This window comes from Lepidochelys kempii, unplaced genomic scaffold (genome assembly GCF_965140265.1).
Source record: "Lepidochelys kempii isolate rLepKem1 unplaced genomic scaffold, rLepKem1.hap2 scaffold_95, whole genome shotgun sequence".
Lineage (NCBI taxonomy): Eukaryota > Metazoa > Chordata > Testudines > Cheloniidae > Lepidochelys > Lepidochelys kempii.
Genome location: NW_027333649.1, coordinates 225333 through 232367, shown reverse-complemented (window position 1 = coordinate 232367; position 7035 = coordinate 225333). Strand labels below are relative to the sequence as shown.

The following is a 7035-nucleotide window of genomic DNA, read 5'->3' as shown; positions in this document are numbered from 1 at the left end:
TTTGCCACAGCTGATTTGCTGCGGTACCTCGGGGGTTAACGGCATAAGAAAAGGTAGGAGCAGCAGCAGCACAGTGGGGGCAGGAACGAACAATGGAACCTGCATGATCAGCAGGAATGTGAAACTGCCGGGCCAAAACAGAGGCAGACTGATGAAAAAAGGCATGGCTTTCAATGGGGTCAGAAAAAAGGGAATTTACCTGACCACGCAACGTGCGATCGGCGCGTGCATTGCCCTCAGTGAGTGGCCCAGGCAGAGGGGTATGACTGCGAATATGAGCAACAAAGTACGGGAAATTACGAGTGGTGATGAGATACTGTAAAGACAAAAACAGGCGAAGGAGGTCTGCATCGACCTGAGGGGTAATGAGGGCTAGGGGTAAATGATCAATTACTTGAGAAACATAATGGGTGTCCACAATCAAATTAAAGGGACAATCAACAAAAAGTTGAAAGGCCAAAACAACAGCAGCCAATTCTGAGCGCTGCACAGAATGCTGAGGCAGCGTAAAGCGAGAATGCCAACGAGGGGGGTCACCTAATTGATAGATGACAACACCGCGACGTGGAGAGCCATCAGTAAAAAGAGTGACGGCTGAAACAATGGGTTGAGAGCGACTAAGACGATGGACAACCAGGGGCACCTGTTGGGTAATTACCAATTGGGGATCTTTAGGGGGATTATAAGAGATCTCTCCCATATAATCACAAAGAGCAACCTGCCAGGCCAAGGAGGTGTGGCACAAAGAGTCAAATTCAGTACGGGACAAGGGGAGCACAATGGCAACTAAATCAGTGCCAGTAAGTTGCATTGCACGGTGGCGGGCTTTACGAACAAGATCAGATAGGGCATCTAAATACGGGTAAATATTTTGAGGGGGGGTGGATGAAAGGTATAGCCATTCTATAATAGAGACGGCTGTGTCTGTACGGGGTACAAACAGAGCCGCAGTTGGCGTATGAGGGGTGGCAAGAAGAACCAACCGTAAGGGACGGACCTCAGGGAGTCTGTCCACAAACTGTTGACTCAATGCTGCATTGATCTGTCGAATGCAGGCAGTATGCTTTTCAGTGATGGCAATAACCGCACCCGGTGCCCGGGCTCCACGCAGGAGCTCGAACAACGGCTGCAGCATTGAAGTGGGGAGACGAAAGTAGGGCCGAATCCAATTTAAATGGCCCAAAACTTGTTGTAATTTAACAAGGGTTAGGGGTTGAGGTAGAATTAATTCCGGACGAACCGGAGCAGCATAGGTTTGTAAAACCTTATGTCCGAAGTAGTGATAGGGATAAGAGCGTTGGATTTTTTCTGGTGCCACTAATAGGCCATTTTGGCCGAGAATCTCGGACAGAGATTCAAGTTGTTCTGCCGTAACCTGAGGACCACTAAGCAAAATGTCATCCATATAATGGTAGACCTTTAGTGTGGGGTACCGGGCACGAAAAGGGGCAAGGGCCCGATCCACAAAGAGCTGACACAAGGTCGGACTATTTTGCATTCCCTGGGGCAAGACTTTCCATTGATACCTATGAGAGGGTCGCTGATTATTATATTGTGGCACCGTAAACGCAAATTTTTCGCGGTCTTGTGGGCAAAGGGGAATAGTGAAAAAACAATCCTTTAAATCTAACACACAAAGCTGATCGGTTTGAGGAATTAAATTCGGGTTCGGTAAGCCAAATTGCAAGGGGCCCATAGGTTGGATGCGTTTATTTATTTCCCTTGGATCATGTAACAGCCGCCAAGCACCCGACTTTTTCTTAATAACGAGCACCGGGGTGTCCAGGGACTAGTGGAGCTCTCCAAGCGCTGTGCTTGCAAATGCTGCTGCACCAGTGAATGAAGCGCTTTTAGCTTCTCTAGAGGGACGGGCCACTGGTCAATCCATACGGGCTCTAAGGATTGCCACACCAAGAGTAATGCTGAAGGCATGGTGGGTGCGGGAGGGTTTTGGGCCATTAGATATTAATATCAAGGGTGGTGTCCAGCTTTGTAAGCAAGTCACGGCCCCAAATATTGAGGTGGACAGGGAGCACAAAAGGACGGATTGTAGCAAGGGCACGGCCTCCCGGTTTAGAGACCGTGACCCAAGACAAACTTTGGCGTCCGGGTTTACTACCCCCAATCCCCCACAACTCCTTAGAAGGAACTGTTGGCCAACTGACCGGCCACTCCGGATCACGAATCACCGTAACGTCAGCTCCAGTGTCCACCAGCCCTGTAAAGGGAACATCATTTAGAGAAGTGTTAACTGAGGTTTCGAGGGGCGGACCGACATTGTTAGAGCAACAAGTGGAGAGGACGTGCTGTGAGATGGCGACTGAGCCAGCGTCGATCCAAAGCCGCCTCCGCCCCGGTCTCGATCCTCCGCAGCTGGCACCTGATAGGGGACTAAAATCAATTGTGCAATTGACCGTCCACATGGGAGCGACTGTGGAAGATGAGTCCACACCTGAACCTTAATAATGCCTGTGTAGTCAGCATCAATGACCCCTGGAATGACAAAAAAGCCCTGTTTCCCAGCATGTGAGCGAGGGAGAACAAGACCTACAAAGCCGGCAGGGAGAGGTCCCGTCACCTGTGTAGGTATGGCGCAAACCTCCCCTGGCAGCCGAAAGTCAGTGTCCTCCTGCATGATCAAATCAAGCCCTGCACTTCCAGCAGTCGCCGCCCTCATAGAGTCTATGGATTTTAAGGCAGAGGAGCGGTTGTCTGAGTGGGAAACACCCCCGTTTGGCCCTGGGTTCGGGGGGGGACCCGTCGCGCGGTTTCCCGACCCGCTACGACACTGATTAGCCCAGTGATAACCTTTCCCACACTTGGGGCACTTCTTGGAGGGTCGGGCTGGTGCCTTAGCTGAGCGGCACTCCCGCTGAAAATGACCCTCCTTACCACAGCGGTAACAGCGCTTCCCCTCCTTCCCGGTTTTTCTCAGGGCGGCAGCCAGAACTCCAGCCTTATGGGCTTGTGTGCCGATGTTCTGGCATGCCCGCAGCATGTCTGAGAGCTCTAAAATACCAGAGGCTTGCGCTGCCTGGAGAGCACGGCGGCAATCCTCGTTTGCATTTTCAACTGCCAATTTTAACAGGAGCTCGTGAGCTGCCTCAGTGTTATCCACCTGTCGGAGAATAGCCTCATGCAATCTGTTGGTAAAATCCAAAAAGGACTCTGAGGCACCCTGACGGATACTGACAAAGCTTTTGGTAGGCTTGCCTGAATCCGGGACCTTCTTGAAAGCATGCTGGGCACAGGTGGAAATAATGGGGAAGACGGCCTGAGGGAGTTGAGACTGCATCTCAATAGTAGCAAACGGGCCCTCCCCTGCCAAATGTTCATAAATGATACCGTGCTCTCTATGTACCTGAGCTTGGCGTTCTGCCATCTGCCGATACTCACTAAGCCAAATAACATACTGACTGGGTGATAACATCATGCGCAGCAGCGTTTTCCAATCCTCAGGGATTAGGGAGTACCCAGTACCTATCCCCTCAATGAGACCACGCACAAAGGTGCTAGTCAGGCCAAACTCACAAATTGCTTTCTTTACCTCTCTAACCACCAACTATGGCAAAGTGGTCCAGGTGCCCACGGGGTTGCCCTGGTCATCATTCTGCCAGGTCACCGGGCAAACTGAGACCAGATCAGCCAGCTCCTCCGCTGTAAGATCTGAGCGAGTCTTCGCTGCATGGACCATTCGTTGCACCAGCGAAAGCCCCTGAGCAGACACGGATGACCCTCCAGGGGGCCCCACGGGGGGAGGGTGATCACACACCAGCTCCGGTGGGGAAGGCCAGGGAGGCGGTGGTAATAGAGGCCCTGGGGGCGAAGCAGGGGGAGGGATGGTTGCAGGAGCAGACGGGGGTGGCGAGATCACCAGCCTCGCGAGGGAGGGTCTGTCCGAGGCGACACGCTGTATCGCGTCGCGGCAGAGGTGCCAGGCATGTAAAGCCTGCACGGGCGCCCGAGGCTCCTCGTGCAATGTCTGGCCCAACCGCTCCCAGTCCGCTAAGTTAAGGGTTCCAGCTTCAGGGTACCATGGGCACTGGGCACTCACCTCCTGTAGCAGGAGAGTGAGCTCTCTAGTGGGACAGTCATGCTGAGCCTTACGCAACAAATACTGTAGCTCACAGCGGTGTTGCACTTGCAAAGCAGAGAGGGAACTTCCCATACTTACCACAATGAAAAATACTCACCGGGATCCGCGAAGCGGATGAGTGACGCGTCTGAAACCCTTGCCAGGCGAGGTGAGTGCTGAGGGCCCCACGTTTGGGTGCCAGTTGTGGCGGTTCAATACAAAACAGGACACGGCTTTAGGCAAGCAAGCAGGCTGGTCTGCTGATGGGATCACCCCTGTCAGCTTTTCCACCTCTTTTATTTCTCTCCCCCCTGCGCATCACATACCCCAACCGACCGCAAAAGGCATCAACAAAGAAAATAATATGACTTTAATTAATATTCCTATTTACTAGCCTCTATCTACTACAATCTTTATTCTCAGGCCTTGAGCTTCGGCTGAGGAAGCTTCCCACGGCTGATGTCCTTATTTTGACTTCCCAGATGGTCCATGTTTTCATGGTCCATGTCCTTGGATAGAACAGAGCAATGTGTGCATTGCTCCTACACAACAGTCAGGGTGTGCCCTGACTGTTTCCAGGTGCATGAACGCTACATGAACCCTTCACCTCACCACCACAGATTTTCATTGATGTATTCAGGGAAGTTAAACGACCACATGAGAGAGAGGTGAGGGCTCTTGAAGCTCACATGTGTGGGTCATCCCAGGTGTGAACATCTTTAACATGGGAGTGTTTCATACACAATAAATGTTGCTGTAATCTAGTGGTAAACCAGACAGGCATGCTGCCCTACTGCTTCATTTCTGTCCAAGCATACCGCCAGTGACTGAACAAAGTGAATTTTGAAGTGACTGAGAGCAAGGTGATGAATGTTTCATATTATTAGGGACTAGATGCAAGATCATTTGGATTCTAGTAGCTATTGAGGCCCGGGAAAGAGTCAAAGCTAGGGTCAGTAGCATTCTTCATTCTCCTAGAAGACCGAGAATAAAACTGTAATTAATCATACTGCTTTTTTAAAATGTGGTGGCCGTAGCTAATGGCCCCAGTAAACAAGCAATTTAATAAAAGTATCTGCTGCTACAATTTGTGCATGTGTTAATTTACAGTGCTGGCAACAGTGGACCGGAAAGGCTGGCTGCTAGAAAAAACAGAACCGAATAGAAAGCAGTCATGTCTTTCTGGCACTGAATCAACTTTCTCCGGGCAACAGGGAGGGTTTCAGACACAGCTGAGCGAAAATGTTTTTGAAGAGTTTGCAAACATTTTATCAAAATAAAAATGGCACTTCCCACAATTATCTGAGTCGATCATAGTTTCATCCATTTAATGGCTCAGAAGGAAAACACTCAATTTAACATTATTTTAAGCATGATTCTAAGATATGAAGACCTCTAGTCCACATAAATAAACATCATCCCTCAAAATATGGCCTCATTCTTCCATTAGTTTCCAACTGATATTCATATAAGTGAATGAAATGAAATGGATCAAGTATGCAAATGGACCTTTCCCAAATAGCACCATGGAGCGAGTGGTTTGTAAATGAGGATGTAACATAAAATGAGCCCATTGCATATAAATCTATATACATGGCAGGTATATAGGGTTTGGGGTTTTTTTTGTATATAAGAATACACAACTTCCCAAACCCCTCGTCCAGAGGCGTAGCTAGACAAATATCTGAGCAGAACCATCACATCAAATATGACTGCATGTACTTGCAATTATCTGGAGTGACTGTGACACAAAAAAACTGGATGTAAAATAAGCTAGGCAGCTAATAAATTTGGCTCAGTGATTCTTTCCTTCAGAAAGGTCCCCAGCTATTTTTAAAGAGAAAAGGAGTACTTGTGGCACCTTAGAGACTAACCAATTTATTTGAGCATGAGCTTTCGTGAGCTACAGCTCACTTCATCGGATCTATTTTTAAGTATTCAGCATAAATTTTCAAAAGTGCCTAAGTTGCATGAAAAAACAGGAAGAGATTTAAAGTGTCCTGAAATTCTCTAGGCCTGCTAGCTCTTTTCCTAAAGTCTTTTCCTCTATCTGTCTATCCCTCTGTTATTTGTTTGGGCAACCCTCCTGCTTAAAAAAATTTGGCCATCCAATTAGGGAATGGAAGCTAGGCCATATGATTTAGATCACCACTCACATAAACCAACTACTGAATTCCAATTACCCAATACAGGAAGGAATATTTCTTCAAACAGTTCGAGAAGAAAACCACACCAGTTCCAAGGGGCTTGTTAAAAATTTTCAGCAAACAATTTTAAACAATGAACAATTCTAGGAAAATTCTCATTGATTCACAGACCATTCACAAGCAGGAAAAGAGACCGAAAAGTTTGCTCGTAAGAGGGTTCATACAGCTCTGCACTCAGATGGGCACGTTGCTTTTGGATAAAGAGTGAAATTCAAAGGGGATTCTGGAAGAAGAGTTTGTGTGAGGCACAGAGACCATCTTGAGGCATAATGACGGTCTGTTGTGTCCCCCGAGTTTCTGGGAGTCACGCAGCAGACTCCGGACAAACTGAGCACAGAGGCAGACTCACTGAGCAAATGAGTTGGAGTAGTGGGTGCCTGTGCCTCACTGGTAACACTTCAGCTGTTACCAGCCTTCCATGCTTTGGGGTTGCATTAAGATATAAAATGACAAGGGGATTTGTAACCCTTCTGCCCGTCACAGTTGGCAGCAACAAGGGCCGGGTTCAATATCTAGGGGATCCATTCCAATAACACAATGCAAACCGGCTCGAGCCCCCACCCAGTGACCTGGGACAAATATATACCACCCCCGCTGGGCGCCTCCAAGAGGCAATACTTCCCCTCTCGCAAGCACATAGTCTGTGTGTAGCAAAAAGCCTTTTAATAACAGAGAGAAACAATGTGGCATTATGTTGGGGAAACACCACCAACAGGATTCATAACACAACCCATGAGCAAAAGCAACCCCACC

General features: G+C 48.6%; 1 long non-coding RNA gene across 1 annotated transcript; it reads right to left on the bottom strand.

Annotated features, from left to right (window-relative positions):
- LOC140904860 (uncharacterized) lies at positions 1-4286 on the bottom strand. The gene is made up of 3 exons (XR_012156663.1): positions 4194-4286; positions 2166-2218; positions 1-355 (listed from the first exon to the last, which is right to left on the bottom strand). It is a non-coding gene; the product is annotated as an uncharacterized lncRNA (long non-coding RNA).
- Positions 4287-7035: the final 2749 nt, after the last annotated feature.